Here is a 23,660-nt window from a genome sequence, read left to right as displayed (position 1 = left end):
TTTGGGCTCTGTGGTCAGACCGCCTAGGTTTGATTTCCTCCTGTAGCCCTTGTGAGCTGTGTAACCTTGCCCAAGTTCCTAAACCTCTCTGTGCCTCAGTGGTCTCATCTATAAAATGGGAAGAATAATAGTACTGCTGCCTCCTTCTTAAAGTTGTGAAGAGTAAATGAGAGAATCCCTATGGCGTGTGAAATACCTAAATAGTAGCTGGCACAGGGCTTTCAATAATTGCCGCCTAGTACTATCCCTACTAGTGCTGTAATGATGACAGCGACAATGTAGCCGTAAGTAAGGACAGGTTAGAGCTATATGTACTGATATGCATAGCTACATCTTTATATACTGATGTAATTCATATACTGATTGATGTCTCCAATATAATATTGTGATAAAAACAAGCTGCAGAAAAATTAGTATAATAGGATCTGATTTTCATTAAGGATATTATATGTTATTCATAGGCAAACAGTCTGGAAGGATAGACAGATTGTTAACAGTGGTTACCTCTGGGGAAAGGGACGGGGAAGGTGGATTTTCACTTCGGTAATGATTAGAGTTGTCTGAAATAAGCATGTGTTACTTTTATAATAAACAAAAGATGTAAAGGAAAAAAAGCTTCATTTGGAAGTCTGAGGACAGTTAATCCCACCAAGCCTCACATCCCCCAGTCCTTGGCTACAGCCCAAACGTGAGCCTCCCTGCCCATCATCTGTCCTCTCCCGCACCGTCCCCATTCTGCCCTGTGCTCCCGTTCCACACCACCCCTGACTCCTCCATCTTCCTACTACTGCCCTCTCCCACTATTCTCTGTACCCTCTGGAAAGCCCACCCCACGGAAAACAACTCTCCCTACACTCTAAATAAGCTTCACAGAACACTGTTCTCTACCTCTGCGCCTGCAAACGCTGAAACCTGAGTCTCCGCGGAGGAGCTCACGGCTTTGCCTGCAGCGCCCTCTGGTGGACACTGCTCGCACTCCAACACCACAGACACCCTAGGGCTGGGAGGTGGGGTCTGTGCTCTAGCTTCCCCTGTTTGCGTCCAGATCGTTACTCCTCCGCCTTCAGCCAAGAACTCCTCCTTCTGATGCCATCTGGCTACAGCACCCTCTTCTCTCCTCTCCTCTCCTCTCCTCATCGACTCTTCTTTTTAGCCACCCCGTCCCCCTTACCCATTCAAGGAAGAGTTCGACATCTGGCTCACTGTCTTCTTCTCCACCCCAAGTCCTGATATCATCCTGGGTGAGTTGACATCCATGATCCATGTGCAGGACACACCCCCATTTTAGCCATACCATGCTTCATCATCGGTCCATCTCAGAACACCCCACCATCCACACCTGCCCACTGACCTCAAAGCTCATCCTTTTGCCTCAAGAGGATCTCCAGGCTCTTGAGCCCCTTCATTCTTCCACCCCGTCAGCCCTTCCTGCCTTCCTTCCTTCCCTCTCCATCACTTGAAAATGATGACGATGATGATAAAAATAATAATGAATATGTACGTGCCAGGCACATACTAGGCATCTCACAACATCATTTCAATAACCTCATGTAATTCTCACAATGACTTTATGAGACAGGGACTGTTTTTTGTTTTTTGTTAAAAAAATGAGGTGACTGGGGCTCAGAGAGGTTGAGTGACTTACCCAAAATCCCACAGCTAGTACAGGACAGAGATGAGATTTGAAGCCAGGTCTGTTTGCCTAAGTCCTGGAATGTAGACTTCAGGATCTTGCCTATATCCTGAACTCCCTTGCCCTGTGTCTTTCTGACACATTCACTAGGCAAAAACCCAAGCCTGGATAAGTTTAACTGACAGCCTCCTCCTCTGTGCTTACACCCAGATGGAGGAACACTGCTGGAGGAAATCCCATCACTTTGTTGATTAGTCCCACTCAAAAGTCATAGTTTCCAACCTCAGCTGGGCCCTCGACTCGGCTAAACAATCCTTCTAAGTAACTGTCCTGACAACAGCACTTTCAAACTTTCTCCACTGCCCTCTGGAGTCAGACTGTCTGGGTTAGAATCCTGCCTCGGCCACTTCCATGCTCCATACCGTGCCAGCCTTTAAGGAAGGGTGAGGTGGAAGACAAGGGAATGAGGGGAAGGGGAAGTAACATGTCTTGAGTGTCTTCTGGGTACCAGCCACTGTGCCAGGCGCTTTGCATGCAGCATCTCATCTAGCCCTCCCAGCAGCTCCACAAGGGAGCTGTTGTTATCCTTGCTTTACAGAAGAGACTAAGGCACAGAGAGGTTAAGTTACCTACTAAGATGACACAGCGTGTAAGAGGAGAAGCCATCTCAATCCTTTAGACCCTCTTTATCTTGATCAATGACCGTGACAGCCTGCTAAACGGTCCCCCTGTTCCCTATCTCGTATCCTCCCATCTACCCTCCATTCTGTTGCTGGGACAGTCTTCCTCAAATGTGTATCTGATTGTGCTACTACCCTGCTTAAACTCAATCTTTCCGAAGCTCCCCCCTCCCCAGTCTTCAAAATGAAACTGAAACCTTTCATCTTCATGATTTGCCCCCCTGCTTCTTTCCTCGCCGAGTCCACTGCCATCTGCCTAGGATCCAGCCATTCTCAGCTCTTTTTTTGCTACCTGATGACACCTTGTGTTCTCCTAACTTCATGTCTTTGTGTATGCTCTGCCTGGTCTCCCCCGTCCTCCGCTCCCCCTCCCCTTCCCGCCCACCTTTAATGCTTCTCTTCTGTGCCTTCAGAGCAATTATGCATTGATCACAGTGCGCTCTAATTTCCTGCTGACTAGTCTGTTTCTCCCGCTAAACTGGGAGCTGCTTGAGGGCGGGGACTGTGACTTAGTCATCTCCATCTCCGCACTCCCCAGGGCGTAGCACCACAGCCTGGCTCAATCCATGTTTGTCGAATGGCTGACTGACTGAATGAATGGAGTGAATGAGGGAAGAAAAAGCCCTCACTTGGAAAGTTTAGTGACATGAGCTGTATGGTATCTGGTTCTTGGCTGAAGCTGCCGCAGTTTTTCCCTATGACTACAGTGCTGTAAAAATATGTCTGCACGTGGATAAAGACTGGAAGAGAACTTTCCACACAAAATTAAGAGTTGTGTTAGAGTGGTGAGTTGATGGATGCTTTTTTTTTTCCTGTTTTCAAAATGTTCTTTAGTGCTGCTTTCCGAGGGTTTTGGCAACGTAGCAGACATTGTAGCAGTGGAATCTGGGGCTCCCATGGAGGAGTCGACAACCAATGTGTATTGACGCCCAGTGTACCCTGTTGGGTTCTGGGTGCTGTGAAGAGGGTGGTGGGTAGAGGCGACTCATTCTGATTCAGGTTCACATGGCCAGGAGTCTTGCCAGTTCGGTTGGATTTGCTGGAATAAAATGAGAACTTTCAAGAATTTTCCAAGCTCCTGGGTTGAGGTATTTTTTCTCCCAAAGCTGGGCAGCAAACAAAGATGGCTTTTGTTTGCAGTAAAATACTCATTCCTTCGGATTTTTTTGTCCTGCAAAGTAAGTGACTTCTGCAACTTTGGGGGAGGGGGGGAGGGGGGTCAGGTTTACTGACTGGGGAAATGGATTGCCCATGTTCGCGTGGTTTGGAAATGACCAAAAATGTTTCCCTTTTCTGGCTCTTGAATAAAATGTTTAGGAATTTCACTGGCAAAACGATGAAATTGTTCCTTTACTGCGGCAGGATTTCCAAAACTACATATCGTGTGTTAACTTAACCCAGAAGAGGCAAAAAAAAAAAAAAAAATTGGGAAGCAGCATTCTCCAAGATTCAGATGATGAGTACTCTGCCTTTGTTGGGTGCTTACTCACTCCGCTGGGTCAGGCGCTGTGTTCAGGACTCTGGAGCTATCTCATTTAAAACTCGAAACGGCCTTTGGGCTAGGGACTCAGGATCCCCTGGCAGTTCACTTTAAAGACGGTGACACTGAAGGTTCAAGGAGATTCGGCTCTGAAGTCATGAGACTGGGCTTGGAAGCCGGGTTCAGCTAGCTCTGCAGGCAAGGTCTAACCACTTGACCACCCTGCCTCTAGGCTGGTCTTGCTCCAGAGAGAAAGAGGTATGTATTTATTTTTATTTAACAAATAGTCCTACAGTGTTTCCACGCACCAGGCATGGTAAGTACTTTACAAACATTAGCTCATTTTTTTTTTTTTTTTTTTTTGGCGGTACGCAGGCCTCTCACTGCTGTGGCCTCTCCCGTTGCAGAGCACAGGCTCCGCATGCGCAGGCCCAGCGGCCACGGCTCACGGGCCCATCCGCTCCGCGGCATGTGGGACCTTCCTGGACCGGGGCACAAACTCGCGTCCCCTGCATCGGCAGGCGGACTCTCAACCACTGCGCCACCAGGGAAGCCCCACATTAGCTCATTTGATTCTCGTAGACAATTCTCTGAGGAGGTGCTATTACTGGCACCTTGGAACAGATGAGAAAACAGAGGCACCAGGAAGTTAAGTCACTTGCCTGGGGTCAGACAGGCTAGTATGTGACAGATCGAGACTTACAGTCCGGGCAGCCATGTTCCGGTGCGTGGCTCTTCACCTTGACCTGTGGACAGCATGCTGCTCCCTGTGCCCTGTCTACACAGTTCTGGCTCAGAAACGCTGAAGACATGGGCCTCTTTTTGTAGTTTTAAAACAGATTTGTATTTCTGGCAGTATTTTTCCCCAGTAAAGCTCTGTGTTTTCTTCCCAGGGGTCTTGAGGCGGTGGGGCAGTCAATACATACCTCTGTCCTGGAACAAGAATCACCTAGAGGCAAGGTATCTCAGTGGTTAGAGTTTTTCTGTGGCACCAGCTGAACTCTGTTCTGAAGCCCACTCTCATGATTTCGGAGCCGAACCTCTCCGAACCTCAGTTTCACCAGGTCTGCTAAAGGGGAAGGGAGCTTTCTCCTGACACCTTCACTTCTGTCCATTTTTCGCTGTTTGGAGGGAAGCGGTGGGTTTCCTCAATAGTTAGGCCCCGGATGGGTTGAGGGGCTTTCGATGTGTCACTTCGGGAATCCAACCCACCTCTTTTCGTTCAGCAGAGACTTCTGGAGAGCACCCTTCCAAGGCAGTTTGCTCTGAGTCACCAGGAGCAGACAGCGTTCTCTTTCTCTACCTGGCTTATCCCGCCTGGCTCTCTCCACTTCCCATCCCTCCCGCCACCGGGCTTCAGTCCCCAGAGCCCTGCGAGACAATGGCGGCAGCTCAGCTGTGAGGGAGGGGAGTCGAAGGGGCAGCAGGCCCAACCCACCAGCTTGAAAGCTTCATTTGACAGGGAAGGAGGCACATCTGGTTTGGGTTTTCAATTCAATTCAACAATGATTTATTGTGGGCCTGCCAGCTGCAGAGGTTCTGGGCTAGGCTAGGCAGGGAGAGATGCAAAGATAAGTCAAATACTGTCTGTGCCCTTAAAGGAGTTTTATAGGTTGTAGCAGAGCGTAGACCTGAATGAGCAATTTTTGTGCTACGGATCCTGTGCTGAGCGGTATACCTTGCGTACGGTATGTCTTTGAACCTTCCCAACAGGTTCTGTGACGGGGCAGGGAAACTGATTACTTCATTTCACACGTAAGGGAACTGGGCCTCAGACAGGAAGTGACCGGCCCAAGGTCGCATGGTTAGGAAGTGACGGGACCAGGCCTGGAAGCTAGATGTGTCTGGTTCCCAAGCTCACACACTCTTAACCTTGACTTCACACTGCTTCCCAGAGATGATGAAGATGATGATGATAAGTAACCCTCACTAAGCTCCCTAGACCGAGTCTTGGGCTGAGTGGGCTGAGGATATCATTATTTGATTGGCACCTTCCAATATCCCATTGAGGCAGGTTGTTATCCCCTTTTCCAGAAAAGAAAACTGAGGTTGCTTAGGGAAGTGATGGAGTTGAGCTTGGAACCTAGGTTATTCCAACTCACCAGCCTATAGCCCACGAGAGGTAGACACAGGGTGCCATGAGGCTTCAGGGACAAGGCAAGGAATTGTGCCTGGGAAGGTTTCATGGCAGAGATGGCATTCGGATTTGACCTTGAAGGGTGAGTCGGGCTTCGGATAGGTAGGGTTGGGAGAGAGCGCCTCCCGGTCAGAAGGGATATTATGAACAAAGAGATGGATTGTGGGGCATTTTGATCGCGAAGGCTACAGGCTCGTCCAGTTTGTGGGCAGGGTACCCTGGGTGTAGGGGAGCAATGGGAAGGAAACTGGATACCCCTGAGGGTGTTTTCACATTTTGTCAAGTTGAAGTTCTTGTTTTTAAATCAAGAGCAGCTCTTCCACCCAAAAGGCTTTTTGAACGATACTGTCATGTAACCCAGGAGCCAAGGCACTGGGGACTCTCACTGTGTACATACTCCTGTGCTGAGAGCCGGGAGGAAGACAGAAGGAAGCAACACGCTTCCTCAAGTGTGCACCGAGGGCCCCCGTGTGGTTGGAGAGACGAGATACGCACACTAGAAAAAGCAACAGCCAGCTCAGGCAACTTGTGCTCGGGGCCACATGAGTTTTCCCAACTGTCAGATTTCCAGGAAAACGAAAGTGAGGGGGCCTGGGGGGGTGCCGCACAGGGAGGCTTCACCAGGACAGTGGGTTTGGGCTTTGAGGGGGTATTTTAATAGGCATGGATGGAGAGGAAAACTGGCAAGCTCGAGACCAGGTAGAACTACTACTAGTGTCGCTGGCACGAAGAGCTCTGCGGAGGCCTCCCTTCCCCAAACCGCTGCTGCCCCCACCCGCGTCTTGACCTCCAGGAGTTTACTAGGGAAGATGGGACTGCACGGGGTCAGAGACAGCCCGTGCGAGCTGGGAAACAGGACCGGGTACCCGATATTCCTGATCCTCCAATTTTCTACACTTAGCCTCAATTCCTGGCAGCTCCCCCAGCTGCTGAATTGTATGTGTATGTGTGAGCGGTATTTTAAATTAAGCAGTGAGTGCTTTCAGCTCATCATAAACATGCTAAAAAGCTTCAGCCGCGGCCTGAGCCCACCCCCGCCCCTTACACTCAGGCGGCAGCTGGGGCCACTCGACCCTACACTCTAATGCGTGTTGCCTATGACTCACCAACGAAAAAGACTATATGTTTCAGTCTTCCTGGGTAGCTGATTCCTAGTTGTGGTGGGTAATCTCAGTCCGAGTTTGGAAAGCGGTGGGCCTCAGCCCCGCCCTGCAGACTGACAATTCTACAACATACGGAGCGCCTACTGTGTGCAAGGCATTGTGGGTAAGTCCATTAATCTCTCTGGGCTTTCCGTGTCCTCATTCAAAATGCATAGAATAATCCTGTCTGCTTTCCCTCCCTATCGGGGCTGCATGTCTCAGCCACGCTGTTCTTTCGATTTCTGCAACATTCCCAAAGTCTTTTCCTGCCCCAGGGCCTTTGTGCATGCTCTTCCTCCTACCCGGACTGCCTTTGCTCTTGCTTTTGACACGGGAGGCTTCTTCTTAACCTTTCTGTCTCAGCTTAAACGTCACCTCCTGAGATACGCCTTCTCCGACCACTTACAGTTAGTTCCCTCCTAATATCCCTTTTATTGGCCATAGTTCTTTAATCCCACTTACCTCTCTGGGTAATTATGTTTGTTTCTACGTGTCTGTTTAGAGTCTGTCTTTCCCACTGGAATGTAAACTCCAGGAGGACAGGGACCTTGTCTTTATCACTCAGCAATGCGTTCCTCTCATCGAGAGGGGTGCTTGGCACATAGTAGGCCGACATAAACAAAACCATGTGGGAAATATTTTCTCCCTGAGGTTTTTGCCAGACATATGTTTGCTGAGGGAAAAAATCATGACAGAACTGTGTCATTCGAAATGAAAAAAAAAAATCAGGCTAAAGGGAGGAGTTTGTTGAAAACAGTTCTGTTTTAGAAACCAGTCCTCGGAGTCTCATCACCAGACAGTCTTACGAAAGTCAAACAAAAGGAATAGAAAGCATAAAGAGCTAACTTTTTACTGGGTGCTTACTATGTGCCAGGAGCTGTTCTAAGTGTTCTACACAGATTATCTCATTTAATCTTCATAATAATGCAATGACGTCAATTCTATTATTAGCCCCATTTTACAGATGAGGGAATTGAGGCTCTGAGATGTTAAGCAAAGTGCCCAAGGTCAGGCAGCTAGCGAGAGGCAGAACCAGAAGTTGAACCCAAGGCAGTCTGAGGCCATGAATTGAATCATGCATGCCCCCTGCAGCCGCGAAGCTACCCTGCCACAGCCCTGATCGGCTAACCTTCCCGCTAGACTGGGAGCTTCTCAAGTTCAAGGACTCTGTCTTCTTCATTTTTGCTTCCCCTGTGCCTAGAATAGAGCTTGTTCCAGAACAGGTACCAATCAATATTTGTTGAGTAAGTGAACGAGTGAGAGAGGGAGTGAATCCATGTTCCTTTATTTTCTCAGGCTCGGGCTTATGGGCTCATGTTTATTTCCCTGCGTTACATTAAAATGTAGCACTGGCGACAAGGTGTGCTCTGATGCAAGAGGTCCCTCTCCCTGCGGGATACAAGGGGGACCGGCGCTGACTGGGAAAACGGAGGCAGCATCTCTAGAGCAAGGCGCTTGATTCTAAGCATTTCGTTTTGTCGTCCATCTAAAAAGTAGCTGGACCTGTTTAGGACTTAAACAAACTTTCAGTGTTCCCATCCCATCTCAAATCCTTTGCAGAACGAGGCAGGGTGTGGAGGAGGAGGGGAGAGTTATAAATAAACAAATACCCACAAACCGGCTGGTTTTTTAAACAGAATTTGCTTCAATCAGCGCTGCGCCACATTTTCCCAACTGGCCTCCGTCATGAGAACAAGTGGTAACTTTCATACTGAATGGCTTTATTTTTTTTTCCAACCAGATGAATGGTAGAAGTTTTGGCTTGGGAGGCAAATTTCAAATCCTCGGCACACAGTTTGCTGCCCTACTGTGCCCCGTCCATCACACACAGTGCCCGGCACAGCCTACCCAGTCATCACATCTGCTGCTTCAGCCCTCCGGAATAATTGGGTCATTGTTTTATTACACCAGTGAGAGAGCTGCAAGCCTGTTAGGATTATGTCATTGACATTTGCGTGAAAAGGCAATCATGATATGCTGGTCATTTCGCACAGCTGGGAATGCAACTCTGTTGTCATTATTTGAGGTTCTCATCCAGCCCCTCTGACTTTGTGTCACAGCCCAACCAGTGTAAATGGATAGCTCTGATGTCTGTCACCTTTCAGAGGTTTTCTCGCCCTTCAAAAGACCAAGCAGGATCTAACTCTTTTCACGCACTTGGACTTTTCTGCTTGTAGGCACAGCGGGCTGAAGGTGAGAGATGCCTGCTTTTCCTGCGTGTGGAGGTGTACACTCTAGAGGCAGAATGTTGCAGTACAGTGTCATTTGTTCCCTGCGGATCAGAGCCAAGGACAGTTTTGGCTGGAGAACAAATGAGGGCTAATGCTGTCTGTGGAGGAAGACTATTTAGACAATTTATGAATCAGAGTTCTGCGGCAACTTCTATTGTGTGTTATTTTCGGTAGGACCCGTGCTTTGCTTGCAGTTGTCAGTATGCTTGAGCGCGGGTCTCTGCGAATGAAATTCAAGCCTATTTGCACTTATCAACAGGTATTAATGAGGGCAGAACATCTCAGTTGCAAACAAGGAAATGATTAGCACTGATTATAGAAGTATAAACAGAGCTCAACTTCATGTGCCAATTCTTCTATTGCCGCTCACTGATCTTCTCCCACTAGTGTGCTAGCTGGAGTTTTATGGCGTGTGGCCATTCATGTACTCTTCGAAGGAATCCATTACAGACACCTGTCCATCCCTCTTCTGGTCCCAGTCCTTGCCACGCCAGCCCTTACCAGCCACCTCGAGGTGTGACAGGCACAGGCGGTCCAATAAGGGAGTCAGCTGAAGAGACGCAGTGGCTTAGAGGCAAATCTCCTAATCCCCATTGCCATGGCTATAAAGAACTCAGGTTGCTGAATTTTTCCTGGCAACTGATTCCAAGTGCCTTCTGGGCGCTTTGGTATTTGTGCTGTTCCAGCTTCCTGCCTTTGATCTGTCTTTTCCTTAAGGCTGCAGTCTCCCTTTCTGTAAAATGGGGCTCTTGCTGGGATCAAATGAGACAACTTACCCCGACCCGGCATAGTGCCTGGTGGGGAGAGAGTAAGTGCTCAACCAATAGTACTTTCCCTGTCCAGGCTTCTTCTGGTTGTGTTCCCTGCACCTCCGACATTGGCGGACCAGGGCCTGTTCCCTCCCCTGACTGGCAAGCCAGGTCGCCTACTCCTCAGAAAATCCAAGCTCCCTTCTCTGGCGGCCTTCTGTTGTCCTTTACCTGTCGCCGTGTGGCACTCACTATTAACCTATTGAATTCTGGCAGGGAAGAATCAGTTTCCTGATAGGAATTCGCACGTCTGGGCCAGATACAAGACAAGAGGCCAAGCCATATTTACCCGCCCCCCCCAATTGTGAGCCAATCACCCACATTCTGGTTACAACCAGATGTTTCACACCCGTGACAGCAATGCCACCCAAACGGTTGCTTACAAGGAACACAGCGTGGTTTTCACAACAGAAATGTAACCTGTGTGTCACTTCTCAAATTTCTTAAAAGCGGCTACCGTACCTGGGTGCTTTTCCCTTGAAAATGACCACCTTGTTAGGCGTCTTGTAGGAATTTTAATTTGGAAGCTCTGGGAGTGCTGATACGTTCTTTCCAAGGGGGTCCCTGAATGCTTTAATTGGCAGGGGAGTTAAAATATTGGAGAAGATACGAGAGATCTTCCCCAAACTCACCTCCTTTCTGAAAATGCTCTTCAGTTGCCTTGGCAAACAGCCAATCCAAACACTAAAAGAGAGTCAGAGAATGCAGGAATCCTGAATGCCATTCTCGGTGCGTGCCCAAACAAGAATGGCGGGGGGCAGAGGCGGCACAGCACAAAGTGGAAAAAAGGTAGTTTTTGCATCCCAGACTGGGAGCCGATCCCACCCCATCATGTCCGGTGTCCCCTCGACTCATAAAGAGGAGAGAGGACATGTGATGACATCGTGAAAGTAGACTTCCCTGCCGGGGTCAACCGCTCAGCCTGACAGGTTGTCCAGTCTGGCAGGTCACCCCAGGGCCAAGAGTGAAGGGTCAGTCCGGTGAGGTCACTGATCAGGTTGCAACTACTTTGACTTGTTTTCTGCTGCGTTGGCTTCCTTGGTTATTGGTGCATTTGTTTCTCCCCATTGGGGAGGGGCTGACATGACCTACTGTGTGTGTGTCAAATTTGTCCTTTTCAACACTTAATCACATTCTCAGAGACCCTCTGAGATGCAGCAACTGGGTGATTGTGCCGTGAAACAGTGGCTTCGTTCTCTGCGTTCACTGGGAATGGTTTGTTCTGAGAATGTCAATTTCCCACTGTTTCCAACACGAGGTATTACATTGGAAGAGACAGCTGGTTAAGTGTTTAACCAGCTCTTACTGGGAATTCTCTCTTCCTCCTTCAGATCTCATGCAGATGCTCAAAGGTGTCCGGAGTTTCTTTCATGCCATTTTATTGAAAATTCATATTCACTAATTCAAATCGATTTTTTGAGTCGTTATTATGTGTGAGGTACTGTACTATGATATGCTTTATACCGTATCTTATTTCTTCCTCACCACAAAGCTGTGAGGTAGGTACTGTCATTATCTTTACAGATGAGGAGACAGGCTTAGGGAACGTAATGCAAGATCACACAATCCATATATAGGGGGCTGGGATTCAAACCCAGGTTTATCTGAGTCAACGACACTATAATTCCTCCACATAGCGTATTTCAGGCCCCTCACAGCCCTTGAGAACAAAATGAATCCTTGAGGAAAATTTCCTACTCCACATTTTGCTAATCGTTACAATTACTACTGCTATTACTACTGCTGCCGCTGCTGCTATGGTTACTGGTCCTATTATCATTTTCCCAGCACTGGCACGTGCTTTATACCTAGCTGCCAGTTGTAGAGTTCAAGCCCAGGACCACGTGAGTCCAGTGCACCCATTCCACTTTTTTGTGCTGCTTGGAATGCCACCTGGGAGATGGAAGACATACACCAGTAGGGTAGGTTACTGATTGCTAGCTCAACTACCAACATTCACCCAACGGTTATTGAGCACATATCAGATCTCGAGTTGTTCATAAGACCTTCCAGGTAGACAGATATGGGAAGCACACATTTAAATGTATTACATTTACCTGATGTAAAAAACGAGCATGACCTGTAATTCGTGTACTAGAGTGTGTAAACGGGGGACTGTAAAAGACTTGAAAGAGGCTGGGCTAGTTTAATCATGAGAATAAGCAACAAGAAGGATCTGCATAAATCAACTATACTCCAATATAAAATAAAACTTAAATTAAAAAAAGGCACAGTCCTAAGTTGTCCCCATTTAGTCTCAACAACCATTATTCTCTCGTTCCCTTTTCTGGAGCTGAGGCTCAGAGACGGTAGGCAATATGCCTTAGGTCACACAGCTCTTCAGTGGCCAATCGTTTCTATCTCCAGATCATCTCAAGCCGCTAAGTTGCATCGCCTCCCTTACTTCCTGACTGAACTCCAAGGCGAGGGTTCTCTACTTTGTTGCCTTAAAATTAAAATTAAAATCAAGGAGAGTCTTGTTCAACCGAGCCAAGAGGATAAACATTCGAAATAGCAATTAGTAGGTAGAAATGTTGCCAGGAAGAGCTATACAAAAGCGCAGAAAGACACCCAAGGGAGTTAACAATGTTGGGGGCGGGGCAGCGGTTGCATGTTGATGGTAAATTGGATCCCCGCCAGCCCTTACCTTCCTCCTTCACCTTCCTGCTCCGCAATTTCTCAGGTTTCTCTAGAGAGCACTCCCCACCTAGAGACAGCCTGAGCCGCCACAGGACGGCACCAGGCCAGGACTGGCAGGCCTAGGGCAGTCAGGCTCTGGGTTGGAAACCATAAATAACCACTTTAATGAAAGCCAGCTTTGGCCAAGAGCCCTGTCATTCCTTAAGAGATTCTGGGCCTCTTATATGGACCTAGTTACTTGAGAAAGGCCTAGCCATAGTATATATAACAATAATGATAATGATATAACAGTTGCCCTTTAGTGAGCATTTACTATGGGCCAAGCCCTGTGTTGAACACTTACAGACACTGACTCATTTAACCCTCGAGCAGCCCTATGAGAGCAAGTGCTATAGTTTCCCCCATTTTCCACAGGAGGCGTCAGGCTCAGAGAGGCTAAGTAACTTGTTCAAGTTCATACAGCTGGTGGGAGCTAGAATTTGAAGCCTGGAGCATCTGGTTCCCGGGCCAGAGCTCTTAATTCCTGTATTTAATAAATGTCTGTTAAAGGAATAAACAGATGAATGAATGGACAAACGTATTAATTCATTTCACTTTACTTTAACAAACATTTATTGAGTGCCCTGTGTCGGCCCCTATGCTAAGCATTGAGGATTCCAATGTTAAACGTTTACACACAGGCACACCCCCCTTCGTGGCCCCTGCCCACGAGCTCACAAAAGCACTCTCTAGTGTGGCATGATTTCTTCTGCGGAAAAGTAATCTGAGTTTCTTGAACAGCAGTTTATAATGATGCTATTAAATTTAACCCAAAGCGGGAGTTGTGCACCGGTGAGCGAAGAGTTTCAAATGAGAAAGTGTCTTTGATTAATCATCGATTCAGCCAGAGAACGGTTACTACCAGAAATGGAGCTGCCACTCCTATCACATTAGCTAGCTCATCTTCCATCTATCATGTCTGTAGGCTGTCGAACCCTCCCACGGTACAAAAATTATCTGTACTCTAATGGACAATTATCCCATCCATCATGGTCCTGGTCGTGCTGATTGCTGGCACTCCACTTGCCCACGGAGAAGACTGAACAAGTAGTCACGACCGATGATGCACTGGAAAATTGCTCATTTTTACACATTTCAAATCCATGCCAAATGAATGCCTTTGCAGGCTGTCCTTTAAGCTACATTTGTTTCCATGGCTATATAAGAGCAGGTTATGAATTCTTTACCTGTGTGTGAAATGTGGCCTCTGAATATTTCAAAAACCCTTCTAGGCAACAGCCCTATACGGATTAAAATAACAAGTGAATGGAACACACCTGGGGTAATAGCAGAGGCGCAGGCCCTGTACCTGGGGCTCGGGCGGCTGGTCAATCATGTCAGGGTGATCACGGTCTTGCTTTTCCTTTCCAGGTATTTTGAAGAGAATCCCAAGTTGCTTAGGGTCAAGGTGACGACTCATGATGCTGAAAGCAGGGGTTAAGTGGACAGTGAGAGATGCCTGTTAAATTCCCTGGGACTATTGCTGTGCGATTTGAGGGCAGAAATGCCCCCCTCCCCAACCTCCTGCCCCAAGTCTGGTAACACCTTTAGCCTTGGATTACAGTAACCAGCATGCCCAGTACAATCAGAGTCACCAGTTGCCCAAGGCAAAAATCCAAGAGTTGTCTTTCCCACATCCTGATTTCTCACCTCCATATGCAGCCATTCACTAAGCCCTGCCGAGCCTACTTCCTAAGTGGACCTCAGATTGGACCCATTTTCTCCATTGCCCCTGCCAGTGCTTTATTTAGTTTAGACTCCCTCGCGGTCTTCTCTTGCCTTGATTCCTTCAGTAGCTTCCTGGTTCCTCACCTCTCTTCTTCCCCTCGGTGACCCTTCTCCCCACGGTGGCCCCAGCGATCTTTCCATGCTGCAGATCAGACCATTTCCCACCCCCTCCTCCACTGAAGTGGTACTGACTTTACAATACCTGAGACCAGAGGCTCCCAAAGTGTGGTCGTGACGCCAGCAGCAACAGCATCTCCGAAAACCTGTTAGAGTAGGTACTTCTTAGAGACCTACCGAATCAGAAACTCGGAGTACCGCACCCCCTTCCCAATTCGTGTCTGACAAGCCCTCCGGGGGATTCTGATGAGGGCTCAAATTTGAGCCCCGGTTCTCCATTCTGCTTGCTCATTAGAATAAACCCGGGGAGCTTTTAAACATTCCAACGCCTCCCCCACTGGCTTATTAAATCCAAGTCCCTGGGGGTGGGAGCTAGTCGTCAGTGTTTTTTCAGAGCTCCCCAGATGATTTCAGTATTCAATCAAGGCTGAGGACTACCGTTCTCCAGAATGGAGTCCCAACTCCTTAGCTTGGCGTTTAAGGCCTCTTTGGTCCTATCTCCCCCTGCTCCTCCTATGCTCCTTCTAGAATCGAGTGATAGGGAATCACTTACAATCCTCTGAGGCCACAGTCTCTTTCTTACCTCTGGGCATTTGCACGCAGCTCGCCCCGGCCCCGGCCCTCCGCCCTCCCCCTCCTCACCTAGCTGACATCTTCTTATCTACGACACGCAGCTCAGAAGGCACCTCTACAGAAGACACTTCCCTGACCTCCCCAGTCTGCATTAGATGCCTCTCCCCTGCATCTAGATACTCCCACAGCATCTATATCCCAGCACGTTCCCCATCGTCTTGTTATTCTCTGCTTAGTTGTCTCCCTCCCCTACCAGCCTGAGAACAGGGGTTATCAGCCTCTAGGACAGTGCCTGGCGCACAGTAGATGTCGCAGGCTACTACACATTCCGTGCCCTGTTCCTGGGTTGCCTGTCCGTGCCTTGTCCATGGGGTGAATTTCTACTCCACCTTCAACATACAGCTCAGATATCACATCTTGGCGGAAATCTTTTCGGAACCCCCTGTCTGGGTTAGGGACACTTCCTCATGTGCATCCCTGAATCCCAGCCCCTGCATCGTGCCTAGCACGTGTCAGGTGCTCAGTAAGCATCTGGAGAATGGATAACTGAATAAAGTGAAGACCCTTTCCTTCTCCATGTCTGCTGCCACCATTGCGGTCCAGACCCCCGTCGCTTTATTACAATAGTCTCCTAACTAACCACCATCTCTCCTTTCTCCAATCCATCTGTCACCCCACCGACCCCACTACATGGCTCTCTAAAACCACAGTCACCATAGCCTTCTCAAACACTTTCATTGATTCCTCATTGTCTTCAGAGCAGATATCAGAGTGGCATTCAAGGCCCTTCCCAAGAGTGCCTTGCCATTCCAGCCATGCCTCTCCCCATCCCCCTATATAGGACGGGCTACATCATTTGTGGGTGGGCCCTGGGGCAAAATGAAAACGTGGCACCCCGTTTTAAAAAATTATTAAGACTTTCAGGACAGCAACAGCAGCACATTCAACGAAGCAGGGGGCCCTCGTGAGTGCAGCGTCCTGTGCTTGGGCACAGGCCTGCCCCTGCATGTAGCCAGCGTGCTAGCCAAATGAACTCACCATTCCCTGAACTGCTGTGTGGCCTCATTTTCTCCATGACGTTGGTCAGGCTGTTCCCAGTCTCCTCTACCCCTGTCACCACTCCAAAGCTCCTCTTGCCCACAGATCCACCCCTTCCCTGTCCTGCAGGGACCTCCTACCATTGCAGACCACAGTGGCTTCTACCACACAGCCTGAGAGCCATGGTTACGGCTGTGTGTAGTCATGTCTCTGTACTGAATTTTAAGCTACTTGAGGGCAGAGACACTCTTTTGTTCATCTTTGTCATTTCTACAGATCGAACACAGCGCTTTGCACTCATCTCACTCATTGACTGACTCGGGGAAAATATGCCCCAGCCACAGAAACCAAGTCTGACAATAAAGCACTAGACACTGAGAGGCTGACGTGCGTCCCTTGTTATTAGCTGTGTAACACTGAAGGAGTCACTTCCTTCTCGGAACTCTAGCTTTGCCATCTATAAAAAGATGATACTTCCTCTATTTTCTGCTAATATCTTATTCTTTGCTAACGTTTTCAAAATCCTCTTTTGTTTTTTAATGCACCTAAAATGTAAAAAAAAATACATATTTTCTATCACATAATTGCAATATCTCAATCTTGGAGCATCTGATTCTGTTCCTGTTGTTTCTGGCTTCATGGTGTGCTTTGTAATTTTGGGTTACGAGTTCATGTTTGGCCAGACTCTATCCATGGGAATCTGGAACCAGATGGAGGGTGTATTCCTCCAGGAAGAATTTGTGTTTGCTTCTTCCAGGTGCTTCAGGGCACTGGTAAGCCAGCATTACTCTGAGTGAATTGTTTATTCCCAAAGGCAGGAGCTGTGCCTTATTTGTCTATATGACCCAGGCTTAGCTTGTAGATGCCCAACATGGATTTATTGATTGAATGGATGAATGAATAAGGCCTCTATGAGGTTCTTTTGGAAGCCCAATAAGAATTGTAACCTCTGGTGGTAACAAAGGACAGTACGTGCCTCAGGAAAATAATTACTAACATTTATTGAGCACTTATTATGTGCTAGGTATCATTCTTACTGCACTGTGTGTATTAATTCATTTGATTCTCACTGTAACTCTGTGAGGTAGGTACTATTAATGTCCTCATTTTACAGAGGAGGCACCAGGCTCAGACAGGCTGAAGTCACACAGATAGTGAATGGCAGAACTCAGATATGAACCCAGAGATACACCCCACCCTGGAGATACATTTAACCACTGTCTTATATTGGAGGAGAGAGCAATAGTCGTGAGAGTAGCAATAGAGTAGAAAATTTCAGTACTGCCAGAGGGACTACAAGAGTCACACAGGCCACACCAGGTATGGGAGGGGACATGGCATGGTCTTGTATTGTCAGTTAACCTTGTATGTAGCTCCCAACCCCAACTAGAATAGGAGCAGTATGAAGGCAGGAACCATGGTTTACAGCTCTTTGAAATGTTTAATATATATTTGCCGAATGAACGAATGAATTTAAAATTCATTCGAGATTAAACACGTGAATGCTTTAAATAAAGTATTTCACGTGTTGCATGTCTGACTGAAATTGGTGATAAAGGTTTCACTTTGCTTTAACACCTGAAAATGCCTAGATGTGACCATAACACAGTTGGGTATAGCCACACCTTGCGTTTGTCTCAGTGTAGGGTACTCAGGACCCCCTGGGAAAGAAGGAAGAAACTTGGATTCTGCCTTCATAGGCCCTGAGGCTGTCAGGAACCAAAGGCCACTGTGTTTGTAACCCGTCCCTTTGGCTGCTGTCCAAATCTAGGAGGGCCTGAAGGAAAGGGGGGCTTTATTTGCTCTTATCCTTGCCAAGGCCAGGAAAGAATTTGAGTGTGGACTCTCAGTAAACATTGAGTCTTCCCTCCAGCACTGGTTTGATGGAATGAAATCCCCAGTCTCCACCAATCTTGGTTCAATATTTACCTGGGGGTTTGCAGTGAGCCTGGGGACAGGGCTCCAGAATGAAGAGGAATGGAGCTGAGGAGTGAGGGGAGGGCTGTGTGTGTGTGTGTGTGTGTGTGTGTGTGTGTGTGTGTGTGTGTGTGTGTGTGTGTGTGTGTGTGTGTGTGTGTGTGTGTGTGTGTACTGGGTGAGGAATGGCAGGGGTGGGATTGGGCGGTACCGGGATTGCCAGGCAATGAGAGTGAGGTCTGGATGGAGAGCATTGGAGAAGAAATAACTCCTCAGTACACACTGGTTCCTTTCCAAGGACTCCCCTTTGCTGAAACGACTTGCCTGGTCCCAATCTTAGAAGTCCAGATTGGGCAGTTAGCCACCCAGGTTCCCAAGTTGGCTTTCCTTATGGGTGTGCGGCAGGTGTGATCCTTGAGAGGAATGAAGAGAGGCCCTGGGAACAGGAGTTTGCCCCGTGACTGTGCTGATATATTCATTGCCTCTATCCTGCCAGGGGGCATACAGCAAGTCCTTCCCTCCCCCACTCCCTGGACAGACCAGGACTCACTGCTAGAAAAGCCCTGGGGCCGGTTTGCTGAAGAATGTAATATGGGGCCTGTTGGATTTGAGGGCCATGAGAAATATTCAGGTAGCTGGTGAGGTCTGGGCTGGAAAGAGATATAGGAGTTAGAAGCGTGTAGGTGAGAGTTGAAACTGCCCGAAGGGAGTATATAGAAAGCAAAGCAGAGGAAGGGGCTTGCAGAGTTATCATGGTCTGTGAGGCGGGAACAGGGCTTGGGAGTCACATGGGTTTGAGGAGCGTTCGTATATTCATCCATCCATCCATTCATTCAACATTTATTGAGCTTTGTGCCACATACAGACTTTGAAGAGGAAGTTGGGGATTTAAGAGGGAGAAGGGTTAAGAGGGGATCCCTGGGTGGATTCAGATGAAGGAGAAGGGAGGCGCTGAGTGCCTGGGCTCTCTCCTACCAGGAGAGCACATCTGTTAACACAAAGCTGCATCTGTATCCCAGCCTGCTCCCCTCACCCCTGCAAGACGGGGAGCCACATGGCAGCTTCCTACACCCTGTACCCCTCCATATTCTTTCTAGGCACTTAACCGTGGCGCCAGCTACACCCCTACTGAGAGCTCAGGCCATCCCCAGGGGCGGGTTGGTGGTTGGGTGTGTGGGTAGGGTTGACACTTTTGAGAAAAAGAGTGGGACGGAGAAGGCGCTGTCTGTGTGTCTGTAATTAGCTCCAGCTGCTGTGGTGCGGCAGCGCTGGGGGCGTGGGGAGCGTGGATGCGTGCGGATGAACCTGTCTGCGTGGTTCCTCATTGCTATGGCTCTATTTTTCACCGTCTTGCGCGCTGGCTTCGGCCTTGCCGCTCTGCAATCTCTCCTGTCCCTGAGGATCCCGAAGGACAGAGTGTTCCACGCAGGCAGCACCAGCTTGAATCACTAATGCTGCTAAGCAAAGGACAACAAATATAGGCCCCCATATGTCCTGGATACAAGAGCCCGTGCTCTCTCCCTCCACCCCCGCTTCCTGAATGTTTCCTACTGAGTGAAGCCCAGCACTTGAAATTGACAACACCTCGCTTCTGCACAGCCTTCTGGCAAAGAGCTTTCACAGCTGTCAGGCCGTGCCTCCTCAGACAGCTCCAAGGGCCAGCATTTCCCAGGTGAGAACCCTGAGGCCCAGGCAATCAGGGAGGCTGGCACAGGGTCATCTGGCCGGTTGGTGGCAGAGCTGAGTCCGGGGTGCAGGTGCCCCGTCCCCAGCAGGGCGCTGCCGAGAGGGCTGCTACCGGGTGGCTTGGGCTGCTGCTCTCTGTGCTCCGGAGAAGCCGGGAGCCCTGACTCCAAGACCTGCTTCGGCAATTGCTGAAAACTAGGACCTCTGGAGCTGAGCCCAGACTAAGCCGTGTGCCTACCGCTGAGCCGGTGCTTATGGGGGCCTTGAACAGGGGTCCAGCATAGCCCCTGCCCTCAAAAACATGACAACCTGAATGGAGAGACTAAGCTGAGACACCAAGTCCAAAGGCAATTCAAGGGCTTCACTCTTTTCCGCTAACCAGTCTGTTACCAGGGACCATGACGCAGAGACACCTTCTGCGTTCACCTTTCTCCTGCCCCAGCCCTGTGGAATGATGGGTAGCAAGGACAAAGGGTGAAGGATGGGGAATATGTGGGAAGAAACGAAAAACTAGAGTTTCCGCTGGGTGTCAGGCACAGTGCGGAGTACATATGTTATATATATGGCATTTAAATGATGTCTATAATATATCTTTATACACACACACAAACACATGCATACATAATCAGTGTCCATGGATTAACTCATCGATTTACCTGACTCTCATCCATATAATGGGTTTAGGACAGTGTCCGGCACTTTGAAAGCACCGAGTAGATGCTAACTATTCTTCCTTCTTATCATCGCCGTCTTCTTTATCATTCTCTGCATGCATATTATATGCATTATCTCATTTAATCCTTCTAACTCTGGGAGGTAGCAGCTATTCTTTTCATCCCCAACTTACAAATGCGGAAACCAATCGTTTATTATATCCAAGTCTGGGGGGTACTGAGAATGCAAAGGAGAACCCAATATGGTCCCAAGTAGTCTTTGGGGACTTCCCCATCTAGCAGGAGGGGCTGGGGCGCACATAAACACTCATGGTCCAGCGGTGCTGTGGTCAAGGAACGTAGCAGCGTCACGGGGCCACTGATGGTAAGTGACCTGGTACCGAGAAGTTAGGCAGGCTTCTCAGATGAAGGACCTTTGAGCTGGGTTTTGAGGGCTGGAGGCTTTTGCCAGGAGGGGCAGTGGAGGGACGGGAAGGACATTCCGGGCAGAGGGAGCAGGATTTGCGCGAAAGCGCCTTCTGGAGGGCGGGACGATGGTTGGTGGGGTGCGGGATCGGCAGCAGCAGAGGGGGCAGAAAAGGTGCTCGGGAGCAGCTATTCAAGGCTTTGTTGGCCAGGCTGAGAGTTTTGCACCTTGTTCTGTGAGCGATAGGAAGCCGCCAAAGGTTTCTGTGAAGGCGGAGGAGGGACGGGCCAGGAAGACAATTCTTGGACAGGCTCGAAGCGGGTAGACTGATTGGGCGGCCCTCTCAAGGGTCCCGACAAGAAGTGGCAAGTGTTCTGGCCCAGGACTGTGGCAGTGAGAGCAGAGAGCAGGGGAGCAGTCCAGGGACGTGTAGAAACCGCAGGGCTGGGTGTCATGGAGGGTCCAGGAGAGAGAAAAGGTGACAGTGACCCTGAGCTTCCAGCTCGGGTCCGTGGTGATGCTGTTAACTGAGATGAGATGGGGAGCACAAGACTATTAGCTGACAGGGGCATGAGTGGGGACAGGTGACAAGTTCAGCTGGGACCCGTTGGGTTTGGGGTGGCGGTGAGACTTGCGAGTGCACATGTCCAGCAGGAAGCGGGGTGGGAGATGGGGCTGAGAGACCACTGGGGTTCAAGTGGCATTAGCTGACCCTGTGGGACCAGATGGAGTGTCTCTTTTCCCGTTTACTCCTGCAGGGCAAGGGCTGGGGACAGAGCCAGGTGAGCCCCAGCATGAAAGGGGCGTGATGTGGGGAGGACACCGGCCCAGGGTGGGAAGACACCTTTCTCCCAGCCCCTCCCGGAAACCTCGTCCCTTCCCCTCGGGACCAGTATCCCCTTTCCAGGGCTGCGCTCCCGCCAGCGAAGGGAGGTGCTCTGTGCGCAGAACTCATGTCCCACAGGGGCCGCGAGCCACGGAAAGGACAGTCACTTCAGCTTTGAGTTCTTCAGTGGGGGAGTGTCTTGTAATGAAATCCAATAAATCAGCCACCGGGGATTTGGGACAGAAAGGACACATACAAGGGCTACACAGTGACGGCTGGAGCGTTCAGTGCAAACAGCTGAGCCTTCAGTGCTGCGGAGCCAGAAGCACATTCACGAGGGCATTTTTAAAGATCCGTCTGTGCGAACCAGCGTGGGTCTCCTAGGAGCCCTAACACTTTCATTAGACCTAGTGGGTCTCATAACCAGATCCCATAATCCCATAAATCTGTAGCAGCAAGTTAGCCACGAGGGTTTCAGTTACACTCTGGATGTAAGAGACCCCAAACTACCATCTTCCTTCTGAGCCTCCAACCAACTCCTCCCGTAGAACTATTATCCAGGATGGCCTGGATCTCCTCTGAAACCCCGAGGACGGCTACTGATTCCTGTGTTAAATCCCTGGACCACACCAGTAATGGTTCTGAACACTTTACACACATGAACTCATTTATTCCTCATGAATATTATAGATCCCGTTTATATATATATATAATATTAATAGTAACAATCATAACAGGTCGTGTTTCCGGAGAACTTAATGTAGGCCAGGCATGGTTCTAAACACATTAGACAAAATAACTCCTAATTCCACGTGAACAACACGTGTATCTCTATGGAGCTTGTAGCTGGAACGTGCACTGGAGCAAACTCTCGGGCTGAAATCGTTCCAGAACCGCTCTCACTTAAGTCTTTGAGAGGATGGGGGCCTGTCTTCTGATTCTGGAGGTACCCAAAGCATGCCCAGGGGGCCTTCCTCCCCCTCTCCTTTGCCCAGCAGAGAGTCAGGGAGGGCTAGAATGCAGAGAGCACGCTGAGGGCCTGCCTGCACAGAAAGCAGAACTCTTTTCTGCCACCGCACCCCTTGAAGGAGAGTGAATTCTGTATCCTCAGGAGAGGGTGGGGATGGGGAAGTGAGGAAGTGGAGGGGAAAGCCTCTTGAGGCTGCAGCACCCTGAGGCCCAGACAAAGGAGTGTCCTGAGGGAGGGAGGGAGGGTGGGGGAGGGGTGGGGTGCAGTGCATTCGTGGGGCAGCAGCCACAGGATCAGGGAGCCACAGCAGGAGTGGCCGTGGCTAGGTATTGATGCTACAGCGGCAGTGAGCTTTACAGGAACCAGAGACTCTAAAATTTCTGCCCGCCCAGAAATGACTCCATCTCACCACTAGGGAACGGGTAGCAAAGCTCAGTCAGCGGTTGGGGAAAGCCGAGAAAAAGATTTCATGAATCCTTAGCTAGCGGTGAATCTGTCTATTTAGTTAGCTGGGGATGGAGTGGATGGAAAAGTAGTGAGAGGAAAGGCTTGGGAATACTCTCATCTAGTGAGGCTGGGAGGCGAAGGAGAAGAGGGCTACTTTAAGGAAGTGGTGAGCCCCCCAAAACGCTGGTGGTGTTAGATCTGCACCCACTCTTAGATGATGATTCATATAGCAGAGAGCTGGGAATCTTAACTGTGGCTGATTTTTGTTAAGTACCTACTTTGTACCAGGCACTATGCTGGGCTTTACATGCACCATCTCATTTCACAACACTCTCTGAGGGATCCTACTAATACCGTGCCCATTTTACAGATGAGGCTGAGATAGGTTATATGACTTGCCCAAGGCCACACAGCTAGTGAGTGGCAGAGCCAGGATGTCAACCCAGGTAGTCTTACTCCGAAACCCTGTTTACTAGGCCCTTGGAAG

At 49.2% G+C, this 23,660-nt stretch overlaps 1 protein-coding gene across 2 annotated transcripts in view; it reads left to right on the top strand.

The window, feature by feature from the left end:
- Window positions 1-2,006: 2,006 nt before the first annotated feature.
- RTL9 (retrotransposon Gag like 9) overlaps window positions 2,007-23,660 on the top strand; it is a 40,446-nt gene continuing 18,792 nt past the window's right edge. The window contains exon 1 of one of the 2 annotated variants that reach the window (XM_067724353.1): window positions 2,007-2,076. The gene's annotated coding sequence lies outside the window, so the exon portion shown is untranslated. Of the gene's footprint in view, window positions 2,077-2,852; window positions 3,099-23,660 lie in introns of those variants that run through there. The other variant, XM_067724354.1, reaches the window with a different exon arrangement.

Source organism: Pseudorca crassidens, chromosome X (genome assembly GCF_039906515.1).
Source record: "Pseudorca crassidens isolate mPseCra1 chromosome X, mPseCra1.hap1, whole genome shotgun sequence".
NCBI lineage: Eukaryota > Metazoa > Chordata > Mammalia > Artiodactyla > Delphinidae > Pseudorca > Pseudorca crassidens.
Note: the sequence above shows the minus strand (reverse complement) of the source record. Positions and strands in the feature narration are given on the sequence as shown.